The sequence below is a fragment of the Mauremys reevesii genome, linkage group 14, assembly GCF_016161935.1.
Source record: "Mauremys reevesii isolate NIE-2019 linkage group 14, ASM1616193v1, whole genome shotgun sequence".
Lineage (NCBI taxonomy): Eukaryota > Metazoa > Chordata > Testudines > Geoemydidae > Mauremys > Mauremys reevesii.
In genome coordinates this window covers 38,969,089-38,989,185 of record NC_052636.1, presented here as the reverse complement: position 1 = coordinate 38,989,185, position 20,097 = coordinate 38,969,089, and the positions used below count along the sequence as shown (strand labels likewise).

Sequence of the window (20,097 nt, the reverse complement as noted above, 5' to 3'; positions counted from 1 at the left end):
AGTTAACCTGAGAGAGCTGCCTTGGGGACAGTGACAGGGAGAATCCCCAGAGTGACTCCTTTGATTCTGCTCTTCTCTGGCCTTTTTTCATAGGCTATGGCTACACTTAAACTTCAAAGCGCTAAGTGTAGTCAAAGCGCCAGCGCTGGGAGAAAACTCTCCCAGCGCTGTCCGTACTCCACCTCCCTGTGGGGAATAACGGACAGCGCTGGGAGCGCGGCTCCCAGCGCTGGGGCTTTGACTACACTGGCGCTTTGTAGCGCCGCAATTTGCAGCGCTGCAGAGGGTGTGTTTTCACACCCTGCTGCAGCGCTGCAAATTTGTAAGTGTAGCCAATCCCTTAGAATCATAGAACTGGAAGGGACCTCGAGAGGTCATCTAGGCCAGTCCCCTGCACTCAAGGCAGGACTAAGTATTATCTAGACAATCTCTGACAGGTGTTTGTCCAGCCTGCTCTTAAATATCCCCAGTGATGGAGATTCCACAACCTCCCTACGCTATTTGTTCTGGAGTTTAACCACTCTGACAGTTAGGAAGTTTTTTCCTAATCTCCATCCTAAATTGCCCTTGCTGCAATTTAAGGCCATTACTTCTTGTCCTATCCTCAGAGGTTAAGAACAATTTTTTCTTCCACATCCCTGTAACAACCTTTTATGTACTTGAAAACTATTATCATGTCCCCTCTACTCCAGACTAAACAAACCCAATTTTTTCAATCTTCCCTCATAGGTCATGTTTTCTAGACCTTTAATCATTTTTGTTGCTCTTCTCTGGACTTTCTCCAATTTGTCCACATCTTTCCTCATATGTGGCACCCACAAATGGACACAGTACTCCAGTTGTGGCCTAATCCGCACAGAGTGGAGTGGAAGAATTACTGCTTGTGTCTTGCTTACAGTACTCCCTCAAATACATCCCAGAATGATGTTTGCCCTTTTGACTTATACTTAGCTTGTGATCCACTCTGGCCCCAGCTCCTTTCCCGCAGTGCTCCTTCCTGGGCAGGAATTTCCCATTTTGTACGTGTGCACCTGATTGTTCCTTCCTAAATGAAGCACTTTGCATTTGTCCTAATTGAATTTCATCCTATTTACTTCAGGCCTTTTCTCCAGATCATTTTCAATTTTAATCATAGAATATCAGGGTTGGAAGGGACCATAGGAGGTATCTAGTCCAATCCCCTGCTCAAAGCAGGACAAATCCCCAGACAGATTTTTGCCCCAAATCCCTCAATGGCCCCCTCAAGGATTGATCTTACAGCCTTGGGTTTAGCAGGCCGATGCTTAAACCACTGAGCTCTCCCTCCCTGGCCTATCCTCTAAAGCACTTGCAACCCCTCCCAGCTTGGTATTGTCTGCAAACTTGGTAAGTATAACAGAGGATGTTACTGGGAGGGTTTCACTGTGTCTCAGAGGGTTACACCCTGGTGGGAGGGGGCTAGGCCTGTACTGGAATAAGGTCACTCTGTGCTTCACAGTGTGGCAGAACCTAGAGTGTCCATTAAAAGGGAAAAATTAGGGGGGAATCAGCATGTGGAATGGACAAAAGCCCCCTCTGCATTGTCTCACATTGCCCTTCTCGTCCTGGCAGGCTACAGATTAACGTCCACGTTTTGCTCCAGATCATCCCGTCCTCCCAGGGGGAAGGAAATGGCTGCAATGGAGCTGGCTCAGGTAAGGGATTCTCAGGGAGCTGGTGGTGGGTTCTGCTTGGAGGGAGAGGAGCAGTATGTGCATAGGAGGGTAGGAGCTGCTGGAGGTGGTGGGAGGAAGGAAATATCTCGGGTGGAGAAAGGGAGGGGACAGGATGTGACAAACCTGCTGAGATTTGTGTACTCTAGGGTGTGATGGGTTGTCACCCCGGGGTGCAGTCTGGGGAGCTTCTGGGAACCGCTGTGCCCTCTAACCCTCAAGCTGGGCTGGCCCTTCTCACATGGCTTTGCTGGAGATTCAGCCAGCCTCTCCAGGGCCTGTCATCACCCAACACGACAGCAGGTGGCGCCATGCATCCAACTAAGCTACCTGAGTGCTTTACCTGAGCCGCTCAAGGACAGATAGAGACAACAGCCAATTTCCCAGCTCCCCAACCTTGCACTCTTGCTGTAGTATAAATTCAGAATTATACCATCTTATAGTGCACAGGGATCTGTATAATGTAAGCTCATTAATATAGTTCGCCTTCCCCTCGATATGGGAAAGATGTGCACAACAAGCCTGTGCTAACCAAGCTCAGCTTTTCCCCAAACACTTCACTCAAAATGCACTGATTAAGATAAAGCATAAAACAAGTTTATTAATGGCAGAAAGGTAGATTTGAAGTAATTATTGTTAGAACAAAAAAGGAGCCGGTTGATCCAGAGGCGGATATGAATACAGGCTTCTTTATTGTGTTACTTGTTCCCCTTGACCCAACTATCGAGTAAGCACTGGATTAGTTACATCACATGCCTTTTATCTGAGTTTGTATGTAAACACCTACATCCGTTACAACACCCCAAAACCCCTTATTAAGTAGTAGAAACACTCATACAATTAGTATACCCACCCCTATCCACTATCACAGTATTACACATATCATAGAGGCATTTTTACCTTGAAAATACCGTTCTTTGCAATAACGTGTTGCCACAAATTTCCCTAAACAGCAGTTCTCAGGGTATGGAGGAAGGGTCAATGAGCAGTTCTCGGGGAGGGAGGAAGGGGCCATAAGCCAGGGCTTGTTTATGTAGCTGGGAAAGGAAGGGAGGGGGAGGTAACATTTCTTTTACTTTTTCACATAAAGGACATTAATTCCAGCAACTATATTTCTCATGCAGCTGTATCAATGTCAATTCTTACAAGCAACAGAGAAAGGAAAAATATGGCAACTTATTTGTTAAGCAAAGAATTACTGCCTGCTTATGCCTTTGTCCCCAATGCATGTCAGCACATTAGCAGCTTCCCAGCTGTTTTACTGAACCCTAACATATCCCAACAATTCTAAGTGATAGCAAACAGATCAAAGCAGATTACTTAGCAGATAACCAAAAACTCAAACTAAGCCTAACATACTAGATGGATAGAATTTGAATTAGCAATTTCTCACCCTGACTGATGCTACAAGCAGTCCCCCAAGTTTCCATACACAAGCTAGAAATCCCTTTACCCTGGGACCAGCAGTTCCCCCAGTTCAGTCTTTGTTCCTCAAGTGTTTCCAGGAGTTCTCTTGTGCGGGGAATGAGGCCAAGAGATGATGTCACACCCCACCTTATGTAGCTTTTCCATATGGCAGGAACCATTTGTTCCAAACTCAGTTCCCAGTCCAGTTTGTGGAAGAATACAGGTACCAAAATGGAGTTCGTTGTCATGTGGTCTAGTCACATGTCCTAGCATGTCCTGCTGAGTCATAGTAGCCATGACTCATAGGCTGGCTGAAACATTCACAGGAAGGCTAAGCTCTTCCACGGTCCATTGTCTTTGTTGATGAGCCATCAGCTCTGTCTGACTTCTTCATTGTTGTACCTGAAAGGCTCGTTGTGGGTGATACCCAGAGTAAGCACATTTGAAATACAGATACAGAGTCAATATCCATAACTTCAAACACAAACATGATCCATGCACACAAATAGGATAATCATATTCAGCACATGACGCATCTTGCACAAAATGCATCATAATTATGTCCTAATCATATTATAACCATACCACTATGATGAATATGGGGGTGTAGTGTCAGATAGGGCCTAATTTCAAGGGATTTGGGAATGGAACTTCTCCTCTTTGTGGAACAGGAAATAACCCTCCAGCCAGGGCTGGGAAAACTTCTGAGACTCCCAGTGCTGGAGCCTAAATCTACTGCCACTTCATTAGTTACCACCACCCGCAATCTTTGTGGTACTGCAAACTTCATCTGTGATGATTTTATATTCTGTTCTAGGTCATTGATAAGAATGTTAAATAGCACATGGACAAAAAGCAATCCTTGTGGGGACCCGCTAGAAATAAATCCACCTGATCATGGTTCCCCATTTACAATCCCAGTTTTTAATCTATTTAATGTATGCCGTGTTTATTTTGTATCATTCTAGTTTTTTTAGTCAAAATATTGTGCTGAATCAAGTCATATGCCTTACAGAAGTCTAGATATATTACATCAATAATATTAGCTGCAACCAAACTTTTGATCTCATCTAATAAGGATATCCAGTTAGTTTGATAGGATCTATTTTCTCTAAACCTTTGTTAATAGGTACTAATTATATTACCTTCCTTAATTCTTTATTAACGAAATCCAGTATCGACTGCTCCATTATTTTGCTCAGTATTGATATCAGACTGACTCTCTTGTAATTAGCTGGGTCATCTCTTTTACACTTTTTAGTATTGGCACAGCATTAGCTTAATTCCAGTCTTCTGGAATTTCCCCAGTGTTCCAAGTCCTAATTACAATCAACATTAATAGTCCACCACGCTCCTCCACCAGGTCTTTAAAAACTCTTGGATACAAGTTATCTGGACCTGCTTATTTAAACATGTCTAACTGTAATAGCTGCTGTTTAATGTCCTTGTGAGTTCTTGTTGGAATGGAAGGAGTGTCGTCAACATCTTATGATACGAGTACAGCATCTGTTTTTCTCCAAATCCAGGAGAGAACACTTATTGAACACTTTTACCTCTTCTGCATGATTTTTGATAATTCTGCCATTTCCGTCTAGTAATTTATCACTACCATTGTTAGGATTAATATACTTTTCAAAACTTCCTTCTTATTTTCATTGATTGGTCATTGATTTCTGATAGCTTCCTGTGACGAGGCGGTTCTGGCGGGACCCAACTGAGAGTGCCAATTCAGGATCACTTGCTCAGACAGTGCAGTCACAGCCCTAGGCTGGGGTTTTTCCACCTCTAAGGCAAACCAAACCAGCCAGACAAAAAGGACTTCGGTTTCACCCCATTGGCTAACCACAAGTCACACGAGCAATTTCCTTAGACACTCCAGTCTCCCAGTATCACCACCAGTGCCACCCGTCCTGGGGAGGAATGGTTATGAAAACCAACACCCCAATAAAAGAAAAAGGTTCTCTCGATTCCAAAGAATCAAGCCCCAGACGCAGGTCAATATACACATCAGATCTTACCCACAAATCACGCTGTTGCCAATCCTTTAAAATCTAAAGGTTTATTCATAAAAGGAAAAAGGTAGAGATGAGAGCTAGAATTGGTTAAATGGAATCAATTACATACAGTAATGGCAAAGTTCTTAGTTCAAGCTTGTAGCAGTGATGGCATAAACTGCAGGTTCAAATCAAGTCTCTGGAGAACATCCCCCGCTGGGATGGGTCAGTCAGTCCCTTGTGTAGAGCTTCAGCATGTAGCAAAGTCCCTCCAGAGGTAGAAGCAGGATTGAAGACAAGATGGAGATGAGGCATCAGCCTTATATAGGCTTTTCCAGGTGTAAGAACCTCTTTGTCCTTACTGTGGAAAATTACAGCAAAATGGAGTCTGGGGTCACATGGGCCAGTCCCTGCATACTTTGCTGAGTCAGAAGGCATATCTGCCTTCTCTCAATGGGTCAGTTGTGTAGCTGATGGTCCTTAATGGGCCATCAAGCAGGCTAGGCAGAGCTAACACCAACTTGTCTGCGATGTCTCCCAGAAGCACAGCACCATCTTGAAATACAGACAGTATAGAGCTAATATTCATAACTTCAACTACAAAATGATACATACATACAGACAGCATAATCATAACCAGCAACCCATAACCTGGTCTTAGACACCTCATATTGACCCCCTTTACATCAGATTTGGTGCCACTACAGGACCTTGGTTGCAACCCATGTTCTATATGGTCCCAATTTATATCACTAACGTCACACTTCCCTTACCAATTTTCTACAATTCTGACCTTCTAACTCAGGGGTGAGCAACCTTTCAGAAGTCTTCATTTATTCACTCTAATTTAAGGTTTTGAGTGCCAGTAATACATTTTAACATTTTTAGAAGATCTTTCTCTGTCTATAATATATAACTAAACTATTGTTGTATGTAAAGTAAATAAGGCTTTTAAAATGTTTAAGAAACTTCATTTAAAATTAAATTAAAATGCAGAGCCCCCCGGACTGGTGGCCAGGACCCGGGCATTGTGAGTGCCACTGAAAATCAGCTTGCGTGCTGCCTTCAGCACCCGTGCCATAGGTTGCCTACCCCTGTTCTAACTAATATTCTTTACTACTGACTTCCCTTTTCTTTCTTATATTTTATTTGGAGAGTGTTTCCTACCAGGAAGCCATTAGTAGGGTCCAGAGCCAGCCCCATCTCCTATATCAAGCTCTGGCTAGTAGGTATGTGATAAATGTGAAGACCCTGCCTCCGTCTGTCAGCTGGGAGACACAAAGTTTCTCTCTTTCTACCCTCTGATGCCGCCTGTCTGTTCTAGGCAAGGTGGGGTGGGACTCTGTTAACATGTGCCTCCCAGAGCTTCCATTTACCTGGTGCTGCTGTTCCGTGAGTAGTGGGGTTGTGAGTGGGGCAGCAGGTACTGAGTGTTGGACTCTTGCTCTTTCAGGGGCCGGTGACCTTCGAGGAGGTGGCTGTGTATTTCACCAAGGGGGAATGGGCACTACTGGACTCTGTTCAGAGAGCCCTCTACAGGGATGTCATGCAGGAGAACTATGAGACGGTGACCTCGCTGGGTAAGCAGTCCTGTCCCCTGGGTTATTAGAAGCTGTGGGGTCTCTGAAGAACCTGAGTAGTAATAACTTTATACCTTTATTCGTCATACAAGTTTTGACAAGTTTCCTTGCCCCCCCTTTTTTTGCCTTATCTCCCACCCACTAGTATCATTTTTGGACATGTGCCTTTTTGGTGCTGTCAGTCATTTTAAAATTGCATTGAATGTATCCTTATTGAATACATTCATAACTACATTAATCACTGTAGCTTTCATGCCTTTTCCTCATTTTAAGAGGAAAATATGCTGCCTGTAGAATTCTAAATTGAGTAAATAGGTGTGTGACTCATGCATGGCTTGTGTGACAGTCAGATGAGCTCTTTTAGGAGAGCGTGTAATGTTGCCGTTCAGGATCCCATGGCTGAAGGGATAAGCGAGCCGTGGGAGGGACGGAGACGGGGGGTAGTAGATATGCCAGGACATGGGGCGGGTGTGTGCAGGGTTAGAGCTAAGAAGCAACAGGGAGGTAGGAGGCTGTGAGAGACGAGGAGAAAATACAAGAAGTTCTTAAGGTGCCGGGAGGTGGTGCTGGCTGAGAGTAATGGGAAGAAGGGGAGGGGAGTGTGGAGGAAGGCCACCCAGGAAGTGGGGTGGGTGGGTCAGTGGGAGGGAGGAGAGGTTTGGGGATCTGGAGCTGTGGGGGATCCCAGACCTTTAACCCCAAATCCCTACCGAAGCCTTGTTGCTTTAGAGCCTCCACTCCAGTTTTATTTCTGTTCAGTTTCACTTTATTATACATTTTTTCCCCCAAATATTATTCTTTTAACTCTTGAACTCCCTCTCCCACTCATTACCCCCCTCCTCACATAACCTCCCCATCTCCTATGCACAGCGACCCCGGCCACCGATCCTGAGTCCTTGCTGCATCCTCCCTCCCAGAGCAGGGCCCCTACCCAGGCACAAATGGGCACTTCGTTGATGATGTGTCAGGGTGGTATAGTCTGTACAATTTTTACACCTATAAGATTACATATTCCGAAGCCCTTCACACCAGTCGGGCTTATCTCTATACGCCGATATAGTCTGTTCCCTTCCCAGCTCTGATGCCGCAGAGCCTGGCCTGTGTCCCTGTTCCCGTTCTCCCCCTAACCAACATTCAATATTCATGGGGCCTCATCTGGAGCACTGTGTCCAGTTTTGGGCCCAACACTATAAGAAGGATGTGGAAAAATTGGAAAGCATCCAGCGGGGGGCAACAAAAATGGTTAGGGGACTGGAACACATGACTTCTGAGGAGAGGCTGAGGGAACTGGGATTGTTTAGTCTGCAGAAGAGAAGAATGAGGGGGGATTTGATAGCTGTTTTCAACTATCTGAAAGGGGGCTCCAAAGAGGATGGATCTAGGGGTACGTCTTCACTACCCGCCAGATCGGCGGGTAGCAATCGATTTCTCGGAGTTCGATATATCGCGTCTCATCTAGACGCGCTATATTGAACTCCGAACGCGCTCCTGTCGACTCCGGAACTCTACCACCGCGAACGGCGGTGGCGGAGTTGACGGGGGAGCCGCGGACGTCGATCCCGCGGCGTGAGGACGGGTAAGTAATTCGAACTAAGGTATTCGACTTCAGCTACGCTATTCGCGTAGCTGACGTTGCGCATCTTAGATCGAACCCCAGTGTAGACCAGGCCTAGACTGTTCTCAGTGGTAGCAGATGACAGAACAAAGAGTAATGATTTCAAGTTGCAATGGGGGAGGTTTAGGTTGGATATTAGGAAACACTATTTCACTAGGAGGGTGGTGAAGCCCTGGGATGGGTTCCCCACGGAGGTGGTGGAATTTCCTTCCTTAGAGGTTTTTAAGATCAGGCTTGACAAAGCCTTGGCTGGGATGATTTAGTTGGGGATTGATCCTGCTTTGAGCAGGGGTGGGACTAGATACTTCCTGAGGTCCCTTCCAACCCTGATATTCTATTATTCCAATTTCCTTCCCCCCCTCCTGTTTGACCCCATTTATAGAGTAATATTCTCAGCTATACCTTAACCAGTAATTGTGCTGAAATTTAACTAACCAATTCTAACATATTGTGACAAAATTCTCTAACTCAGGCGTCGGCCACCTTTCAGAAGTGGTGTGCTGAGTCTTCATTTATTCACTCTAATTTAAGATTTCATGTGCCAATAATACATTTTAACGTTTTTAGAAAGTCTCTTTCTATAAGTCTATAATACATAATTAAACTATTGTATGTAAAGTCAGTAAGGTTTTTAAAATGTTTAAGAAGCTTCATTTAAAATTAAATTAAAATGCAGAGCCTTCTGGACCGGTGGCCAGGACATGGGCAGAGTGAGTGCCACTGAAAATCAGCTCGTGTGCCGCCATAGGTTGCCTACTCCTGCTCTAACCAATTATAAACCACTACCCTAATTAACTTACACCTGGCAACATTAATTATACAGGAGAGAGAAACAATTAGAGAACCAGACTGATTAACAATGTAAAAGTGGTGGCCATAAAGATAGAACAATACAGAAATGAGGGTTTCACAACCACAACCATTGATAAGTGATTTCTTGCCAGACAGAATGCTATCAAGTTAAGGTTTCTTTAACCATCTTAAGATCCAGACAGGACTGTCTTCCTAACAGCCCAATAGCACCTTATTTCAGTGTGACTGGTTTGGGATGTGAGGATGTGACCCTTCGCTTCCCAGCTTATGGCTGCCCCTGCTGCTTAGCCAAAGGCCTTAGCCTAAGAACAAGGCCTCAGGCTGTCCTAGTGAGAGAAGGCCCAGACACAGGCAGACTGTGATTTTGATTCTTTGTTTTCATACTCCTGTAACTAGCTAAGTGATAAAAATACACCTAAGTTCTTAAAATATAGGCTTTGCAGGCAGGCCTGAATATCGCCATTCTAACAGGGGTCTACCCTTTCCCCCATGCTGTGTCTGTCTTGTCTATTTAGACTGTAAATTCTTCAGAGCACTGGCCATCTACTATTCTACTATTTGTACTGTGCCTAGCACAATGGAGACACACTGTTAGTTGGTCCTTAGGCACTAAGGTAATGCGTATGATTAATAATAATAATAACTCTCCTGCCACTTGGAGCCAAGGAAGCTGGTCTTGGGATGTTACTGCTTAAAAATGATCTGAGCTTAAAACCATGGAATATTCTTTGTGACAAGTATCCCACAAATTCCACTGACCTCCCTTGTTTTCTTTGCCTGGCATAGGGTTTCTAAATTCCAAACCTGATGTGGTCTCACAGCTGGAACGAGGGGAAGAGCCGTGGGTCCTGGACCTCCAGGGTTCTGAGAAAGAAGTGCTTCCAAGAGCTGCCTGCACAGGTGAGGACTTGGTTAAAGCAAGTCAAAAACTGTCCGTGAATACATGAAACATTCGGGATGCCCTACAAAGACCTTGTGAGCTCTCCAAGTTCAGGATTGTTCCCTGCAGATGTGGAATAATTAGGTAGATGTCACTCATGGCTTCCCACCTATCCTGACTAACAACTGGCAGCAGATCCCTACCTGATCCCACTTTCCCCCCTGCATGTTCTGGTGAAATGCAGACCAAAACTGATCCCTTCCTCTCTCCTCTGGGGAAAATCAGCTCCTGATAGGTTTGATCTCTCCTGCACATATTTTGGTTTGTTCATCCCTTTTAAAATTCCTGTCTCTGATTTCCTTTCTCTCAGGCACAGGGAGTGACCTATGTCTGGATTCTCTCTGTCTCCCATCAGGTGATAGGATGGTGCGTAAGAATGAGGAGCAGAAACCTCAGCAGGAAGATGCTGAGCAAGGAGAACCACATGGGACATTATCTGGAAGACCCAAAGGGAATGTTTCCAGGAGTTGTGCACTCCGAGAAAAAGTAAAAGCCTCTGAGACTCAGCAGAGGCCAGAGGAGAACTTCAGTAGCCTCTCAGACCTTATTACACATGAGAGAATCAACTTGGAAGAGACAAACTACACGTGCTCTGAGTGCGGGAAAAGCTTCAATCAGCGCTCAAACCTTATCACACATCAGAGAATCCACACAGGGGAGAGGCCCTACACGTGCTCTGAGTGCGGGAAAAGCTTCATTCGGCGCTCACGCCTTATCACACATCAGAGAATCCACACAGGGGACACGCCCTACACATGCGCTGAGTGCGGGAAAAGCTTCAGTCGGCGCTCAAGCCTTATCACACATCAGAGAATCCACACAGGGGAGACGCCCTACACGTGCTCTGAGTGTGGGAAAAGCTTCAGTCAGCTCTCAAACCTTATCACACATCAGAGAATCCACACAGGGGAGCGGCCCTACACGTGCTCTGAGTGCGGGAAAAGCTTCAATCGGGGCTCACACCTTATCAGACATCAGAGAATCCACACAGGAGAGAAGCCCTACACGTGCGCTGAGTGCGGGAAAAGCTTCAGTCTGCGCTCACACCTTATCACACATCAGAGAAGGAGAGACGCCCTCCACATGCTCTGAGTGCGGGAAAAGATTCAATCAGCGCTCAATCCTTATCACACATCAGAGAATCCACACATGAGAGATACCCTACACATGCTCTGAGTGCGGGAAAAGTTTCATTGAGCACTCAGACTTTGTCAGACATCGTAGAATCCACAGTGGAGAGAGACCCTACACATGCTCTGCATTTGGGAAAAGCTTCAATCAGATGTCATTCCCTATTAGATATCAGAAAATCCAAATGGGAGAGAACTGTAAGAAATGCCTTTATTAGGGCTTCCCAAAGATTTGTTTTAAAAATATCACATTTGGTAATTCCAATATAGTGATCTTTGCACCATCTTCACTGTGGTCTCTGAGCTCTGCCGGATGAGTTGCCTGCTTCTGCCTTTTGCAGCTCACCCTTCTTTGGGGTCAGTCCTGTGATCTTTTCTATCAGCTCCTTTCCTTTTGACTTGTAGGAGCGTGTGTCCCTCCAGCCAGGAATTTCATCAGCTCCAGGTGGGGGAGAGAGGGTTGATGCCAACAAGCTACCCTGAGGCAAAAGTTACCTGTGCCTTACATCCACTAGGACTGTACATGGAATTGGCTGCTCGAGTTAGTGATTTTGGTGTAAAAAAACAATTATAGTTGTAGAGCAGAAGCAGCCCAGGGAGTGAACCTAACAGATAATGATCAAGTGATCTCTCCCCTGCCATCCATCTCCATCCTCTGACAAACAGAGGCTAGGGACACCATTCCTTACCCATCCTGGCTAATAGCCATTAATGGACTTAACCTCCATGAATTTATCCAGTTTTCTTTTAAACCCTGTTATAGTCCTAGCCTTCACAACCTCTTCAGGCAAGGAGTTCCACAAGTTGACCGTGCGCTGTGTGAAGAAGAACTTCCTTTTATTTGTTTTAAACCTGCTGCCTATTAATTTCATTTGGTGGCCCCTAGTTCTTGTATTATGGGAGTAAGTAAATAACTTTTCCTTATCTACTTTCTCCACATCACTCATGATTTTTATATACCTCTATCATATTCCCTCTTAGTCTCCTCTTTTCCAAGCTGAAAAGCCCTAGCCTCTTTAATCTCTCATATGGGACCCGTTCCAAACCCCTAATCATTTTAATTGCCCTTCTCTGAACCTTTTCTAATGCCAGTATATCTTTTTTGAGATGAGGAGACCACATCTGTACATAGTATTCAAGATGTGGGCGTACCATGGAGTTATATAACGGTAATAATATAGTCAGTCTTATACTCTAACCCCTTTTTAATGATTCCTAACATTCTGTTTGCTTTTTTGACCGCCTCTGCACACTGCGTGGGCATCTTCAGAGAACTATCCACGATGACTCCAAGATCTTTTTCCTGAATTGTAACTAAATTAGTCCCCATCATATTTTATGTATAATTGGAGTTATTTTTTCCAATATGCATTACTTTACATTTATCCACATTAAATTTCGTTTGCCATTTTGTTGCCCAATCACTTAGTTTTGTGAGATCTTTATTAAGTTCTTCACAGTCTGCTTTGGTCTTAACTATCTTGAGCAGTTTAGTATCATCTGCAAACTTTGCCACCTCACTTTTTACCCCTTTCTCCAGATCGTTTATGAATAAGGTGAATAGGATTGGTCCTAGGACTGACCCTTGGGGAACACCACTAGTTACCCCTCTCCATTCTGAGAATTTACCATTAATTCCTACCCTTTGTTCCCTGTCTTTTAACCAGTTCTCAATCCTTGAAAGGACCTTCCCTTTTATCCCATGACAACTTAATTTATGTCAGAGCCTTTGGCGAGGGACCTTGTCAAAGGCTTTCTGGAAATCTAAGTACACTATGTCCACTGGATCCCCCTTGTCCACATGTTTGTTGACCCCCTCAAAGAGCTCTAATAGATTAGTAAGACAGGATTTCCCTTTATGGAAACCGTGTTGACTTTTGCCCAACAATTTATGTTCTTCTATGTGTCTGACAATTTTATTCTTTACTATTGTTTCAACTAATTTGCCCGGTACCGATGTTAGACTTACTGGTCTGTAATTGCCGGGATCACCTCTAGAGCCCTTTTAAAATATTGGCGTTACATTAGCTAACTTCCAGTCATTGGGTACCGAAGCCGATTCAAAGGACAGGTTACAAACCATAGTTAATAGTTTCGCAACTTCACATTTGAGTTCTTGCAGAACTCTTGGGTGAATGCCATCTGGTCCTGGTGACTTGTTAATGTTGAGTTTATCAATTAATTCCAAAACCTCCTCTAGTGACACTTCAGTCTGTGACAGTTCCTCAGATTTGTCACCTACAATTTGGCAATGTTTATGCTCCTTTCTAGGATTTGACTTCCACTTTTTAAAGGAAGTCTTTTTGTCTCTCACTGCTTCTTTTACATGGTTCTTAAGCCCCGGTGGCTCTATTTTAGTTCTTTTACTGTGTTTCTTAAATTGGGGTATACATTTAAGTTGGGCCTCTATTATGGTGTCGTTAAAGTGTCCATGCAGCTTACAGGAATTTCACTTTAGTCACTGTACCTTTTAATTTCTGTTTAACTAACCCCCTCATTTTTGTATAGTTCTCCTTTTTGAAATCAAATGCCACAGTGTTGGGCTGTTGAGATGTTCTTCCCACCACAGGGATGTTAAATGTTATTATATTATGCCGTTTATTTCGAGCAACTGCAGTTATTCGGGAGAGTACAGACAGGCAGAGTTTCCCCTCCCGAGGTAGGTCTCGGTTAGATAAACAATTAAGGCAAGCATTTATACCTTTTGTGACATACAGTAAGGAGCAACAACTACATTTTGTTTGTACATATTCCTTTCTGATAGCTTACTTCTCTCAGCAATTTCTGCTACAATCTGCATTCTATTCTTATCTAACACAAGGTCGAAAACCAGCGTCTCTTACAGTTCTTTTCTGCTCGCCCACGCCCTGCTTGGAAGTCTCCGTTATTAGCTGTTAGTTAGCCTGGTAAATATCAAGTCCCTGAGAAAACACAGTTATACGAAGCAAAACAAAATCACAAACAGAAATGTCATTGGAAATTCACAAATTAAAAAGGAAAATGCAATTCCCATCACTTCATTGTATCTGGGCCATTCCTGTATCGAGAGTACCTGCTAAGGGCCCTGTGTGCTTAAGGGAAACCTGGAGGAACTCATAGCAGAGCCTGAACATGAAACTCAACTGCTCCCAGGTGCCGCAGTAAAACCATTTCCCTGCTGTGATGTTGATGATTTTATGAAAATATGCTAATGAGTGTGAATATAATGTAACTGGAACATGCTTCATGCAAAAGGTCTCTTGTGCAGTATCATTACAAAGCTTATTATCTACTGTGTGTGTTCAGCCTATTTGTATGAACCGATCTTTCCTGTATCTGAAGCTAGAAATATGAACTATAACTCTGAGGTCCTGTTGTAATGATGCAAAGTGTGGGCCATTAATAGTGGTTTGGACTCTTGATGGCTCCCATTAACCAGGACAATTGACTGGAGATGGCTCTGTCCTGCACCATCTGTGAGTCAGGCCAGGAACAATGAAGGCTTGGGGTCTCACAGGGCATGTGACCATGTCACCTGGTACAGGAATCTATCTTAAACCTGGGTCTTTTCCCCAGGAGAGAGACAAAAGATTCCTGCCTTGTACCAAAGCTGTTTAAGGGGGTGGAACAGAAAGAAAGGTGGCTGCAGTCATGAGAAATCCCCTAGCTACCACCTGAGCTGGAACAAGGACTATACCAGGTGAAAAGATTGGACCCAGACAAGAAATAAGTCTAGTCTGCAAAAGAAGCTTATTGGAAGATCTCTGAGGGTGAGATTTTATCTGTATTGAGTTTCATACTGTATTAGTCTTAGACTTGCATGTTTTTGTTTTATTTTGCTCTATGGAGAATACAAACTCCACAGAGAAGGAAAAGTTAATGCCTTAGAAAAATCTGTGTGTGTTAGAGTGTCTAGGAACCACTCTCCTATAGCTTCTTTTCTCTGATTTCCTTTAGAAAATCTGAAGCAGGGAGCAGAAAACCATTGTCTTTTCTGAGGTATGAGCTCAGGACCTACTGAGTATGAGACTGACATGCTGCCAACTATGCTAAGAAGGCCCAGGAAAATGTTTAGGCTCAGTGCATATAGGATCCTCCTACAGCAGTGACTGGAGCAGGGAAGGAACTGGAAGAAGCAGAGAGATCTGGTGCCCACAGACCTGTCCTGGCCTCTTTCTCAGCAGCAAAGAAATCAATTTGCCCTTCCAGTGAACAATCTGCTGGAACTAATGGCAGCACAGGGGAGATGTTTCTAAAGTATGCACCCACCTCTACATTTTAGAACTTACTCTCCTTTTTCTAGTATAGCACTTTGTATATGAATTAGGCAAAACAAACTACACAGGTAAGAGAAACAAGGGCTTGAGGGAAAGCTTGAACTCATAACCCCAACAGATGGCCCCTCTGCACTAACCAGTTGCACCCCTGAAGATGTTTTTTAAACACATTTGGGAAGCAGGCAGTTATCAGTCTCTGTGGTTCACACCTTTGCCTGGTAATTGAAAGGCTGCTGGTTCAAACTTAACTCAAGATGCGGCTTTTCAGCGATGAGACTCCAGTACATTTTAACAGGAATGTGGAGGCCAAGAATTAATTAATAAAGGTTTGAATAAAGGTTTGAAGGGATCTTAATGTATGTTAGCTAATTTAGCAGAAGTTAGGATGTGACCCTGCATGCTGTAAGATAATGTGGTACAGAGTGAATTGTGTGAAAAGTCATTACGACCTTGTGAAATGCAGTTTTGTTTTTGTTCTAGTAATGAACACAAATAAGATAGCGAATAGGCTTATGTATAAACAAATGCAAATGTTTATCTTCAATGTCTCCAAGATTACTAACCATTGTCTGTTACAAAGGTATAAATGATTGTTATGAATTGTTTACTAATTGAGAGAGATCCATCCGGGACAAGGGGCAACCCAGCTTCCTATGACACTCTCTCCCTCTTGTGTTCACTAGAGTATTTAATAAAGTATTTGATTTTGCTGCACCCAAACAAAAAGCGAGAACTTAGTTTTTCTTCGACAATTTGGGGGCTCGTCCGGGATGGCAACGCCCACGGACACACAGACGGCTACTACGGATCGTTCCCCTTCGAACCCCATGGCGCCACAATGAGGTAAGAGACCTTTTGAAATCTCTATTGGGGTATCGGAGGAGGACTGTCCCTGAGGACGTCTGTCTCTCTGTTGGGCTCACGCCATCTGAACTTATTGACTGTGCAGCAGGATCAAATGCAGAGTGGTATTGGGGAGAGGCCCCAATAAGGTTAGTTTATAGCAGTACTGGGAACTGCTGAGTTGGCCAACAGGTAAATGCATAAGGTAATGCATGAGGTAATGCATAGGTAAATGCATTAGAATGCACCGGTGCTGAGGGGTTTTTACCGCCTCAAGAGGGGTTGTCATACCGCCTCATGGTATTGGTCCGGACCAGGTAAGGATGCATCTTGGTTAAAAAAAAAAAAAAAAAATTAAAAAATTTTTTTTTAAAGGTTAAAAAAGGGTTAAAAAGAGAAAAAGAGGCCTTGTTGTGTGTGTGTATGTGTACACCAGTGTGACTGATCGTTATCGGAAGATGCCCAGAGTACCCTGTGAAGCGGAAGCTAATGATCAGGACTACTCTAACGCAAGCCCGGTAACTAGTGGATCTTTAGGAGATCCGACCCACGGTGGGCTGACTCAGCCTGGCATAGTCTGGCGAGGAAGCTGCCTGGGTCTAGGAGTGTGTGAACCCATCTTCCCTCCCCTTTCCCTTCTGAGTGGGCTACTGACAATCTGATCGTCTCACTGGATGCAATTAGAGTACGCGGCTTTATCTCCCGGAGATGGAGTCTTTAGCCGACGCTCTTTGCTGAAAGGAGGTGTACGAGGGTCGTAGTCTTTCTTGTGAGTCTCTCCTGTATGTGAGTACCCTGTAGGGAGAACTCCTTAGATTCTGGTCCGCGAGCGCGGACAGGGAACCCCTCTGAGTTTGTGTGATTGGAACATGGGGGAGGGACAGTCTAAACTTTCCACCTTACCCCCTAAGGGTACCCCTGCATATTACATGTACGTACATTATGGTCCTCAAACCTGCAGGTATTTAAATGATTGGTATCTATACACGCGTGAAAATTCATTTAAACAATGCCCATTAGAAGGTACCTTTGAATTAGATAAGCTTACATACCTCAGAGAAACCCTTAAATCACACGCCTCTGCTGCGCAGTGCGAGCAGTTTCTGTCTTGGTGGGAGGAAGCAACAAAGAGACTCCATGAGTCTCGAGTGCGGAGTCTGAAGGACTCCCAAGATAAATTAAAAACTGAAGTACAGGATTTAAAACTTAAATGTAAGACATCCAAATGTCTTCCTGCCCCAGTGCAGTCCTCTGCTTCTCTTTATCCCCAGTTAGTTAAGCCTGAAAGTGACGAAGAGACTGCAGAAGACATAGTGGATTTTTTTAGTAGCATTCCACAGCCGCTGCCCGTTCCTCCCACTACTCCCCCTTCTCGGAATGTACAGGCAGTGATTGTTTCACAGCCACAAGTATCAACTGCACAAGTTGTTCATTCTCCTTCTTCGGAAGAATTATCTTCTTCCTTACTGACTGATACCAGTAGTCCGGTTAACCCTGCTTCTGCTGATAACAATGCCGGCTACTTTCTTAGAAGCACGACACAGGCACTCCAGGCTCCTTTAAGAGACTTGCCTGGAGCTGGGGCTGTAGGGGGGTTGGTTAAGGTACATGCCCCTTGGACGCCTGGAGATCTTAGAAACTTGGTGAAAGAATTTCCTAAAATCAGGGAGGAGCCGGTAAAGTTTAGAGAAGAGCTCCAGACAGTGATTCAGTGCTATAATCCATCTTGGGCAGATATTAATCAGCTTTTACGAGCAGTACTGCCAGCTGAAGTTCAGCAACGGCTTAACAGACAGGCAGCTTGGCCTGATACCGACCCTGGTATTGCGAATACTTTGACAGAAGCTAGGAACCGTCTCTTGACCTCTATTTCAGAAGTTTGTCCTAAGAAAACAGATTGGACCAAGATTGCAAATTGTAAACAAAATAAGGGAGAATCCCCTGCTGATTATCTTGATAGACTAACAAAGGTCTTTGAACAGCATTCGGGAATTACTGATCCAGCTGATAATGCCAGGGAAGCGGTAGGAGCTGCTTTTGTTCAGGGACTCTTGCCAAAGGTTCAGCAACCATTGAGGACTATTTGTATTGGCTGGCAAACTAAACCCCTTTCAGAATTGGTGACAGTTGCAAATCATTGTACGGCTTGCATAGACCAGAAGAAAGAAACTAGTGAAACAAAACTTATGGCTTTACAGTTACAAACTTATCAGCTCAGGGGTCGTGGGGGAATGAGAAGAGGACGGGGACGAGCTCGTGGGCGAGGTATGGGAAGGGGTTCCTCATATCCTGCCCAGAGTCCTGCCCCGACTGGGAGCACTGCATGCCACTTTTGTGGTCAGGAGGGACACTGGAGGAATGAGTGTCCAAATCGGTTAGCTCAAAATCCTACTCAGTTCCCAAATCCTGAAGCTCCTGTTTTTTCCCCACAGGGAACCCCTTACTAGGACAGCCTGAGGGAACGTAACTGCATCATGAATCCTTTAATTCCTATTAATCAAGAAGGCCCATATGTTGATTGTAAAATTGCTGGAAAATCTGTTACTTGTCTTGTGGACACGGGGGCCAGTAGGTCTGCTCTGAGATCCTCAGAGTTTCCCTCTGTTCCTTTGTCCACTTTGTCTGTTAATGCTGTGGGCATTTCAAACTGTCCTGTTTCCCATCCTGTCACATTACCTCTCTTGGTTTGTCTTGGCCCTTTGGAAGATAAGCATTCCTTTCTACTCAGTTCTTCTTCTCCTGTGAATTTGCTGGGAAGGGATCTGTTGTGTAAATTAGGTTGTACCGTTTACTGTACACCAGATGGCGTATTCTTACAAGTTCCTGATGAGAATACTAACCTGGTGTTGGCCACACTCCATGTATCAGAGCCAGCTGCGTTGCAGGCATCTCTCAGCCCTGACCTTGTGCATTTATTGTCGCAAGTGCCCCCCCATCTCTGGTCTCGTCATGCAAATGAGGTGGGACAGATTAGAACTGCCGAACTGGTTAAAATTCTTGTTGACCCTGCTAAGATTTTGCCAAGGATTCCACAATACCCACTGCGTCCTGAAGCAGTGGCAGGCATAGCTCCAGTTATAGAATCTTTATTACAACAAGGTATTATTGTTCCCACGATTAGTTCTTGTAATACTCCTATCTTTCCTGTAAAGAAGCCAGGAAGGAACACCTATCGGTTTGTTCAAGACCTCCACGCTATTAATGCTGTGGTTTTGCCTTCTTTTCCAGTGGATCCAAATCCAGCTACCATTCTTTCTTGTATTCCACCGTCAGCCACTTATTTTACTGTTGTGGATTTGTGTTCAGCTTTTTTTTCTATTCCAATTCACCCAGATAGTCAGTATTTGTTTGCCTTTACTTATAAAGGATGTCAGTATACCTGGACCAGGTTACCCCAAGGGTATACTGAGTCTCCATCCCTGTTTTCTCAGATCCTAAAGAAGGATCTGGATGATGTGGTTTTCCCTGGAAAATCAGTTCTTATACAGTATGTGGATGACCTTTTGCTGGCGTCTTTCTCTTTTGAATCTTGTAAAACTGATACTCTGACACTTTTAATTGCTTTAGCTGCCAAAGGTCACAAAGCATCCCAGGAAAAACTCCAACTGTGTCAACCCAAGGTTCATTATCTTGGTCATGATATTTCTCATGGCAAGCGTCATTTATCAAACTCTCGTATTTCAGCTATTTTGAATATGCCTAGGCCTGGTACTGTTTCTCAAATGCGTACTTTTCTGGGCATGACTGGATACTGCAGACAGTGGATTTTAGGTTATGCAACAGTGATTAAACCCTTGCAGGATCTGACTAAGTCTGGTACCCCTGAGC

The 20,097-nt window shown here is 44.3% G+C and overlaps 1 pseudogene; it reads left to right on the top strand.

Moving 5' to 3' along the window:
- Nucleotides 1-10,955: 10,955 nt before the first annotated feature.
- LOC120381606 overlaps nucleotides 10,956-20,097 on the top strand; it is a 259,643-nt pseudogene continuing 250,501 nt past the window's right edge.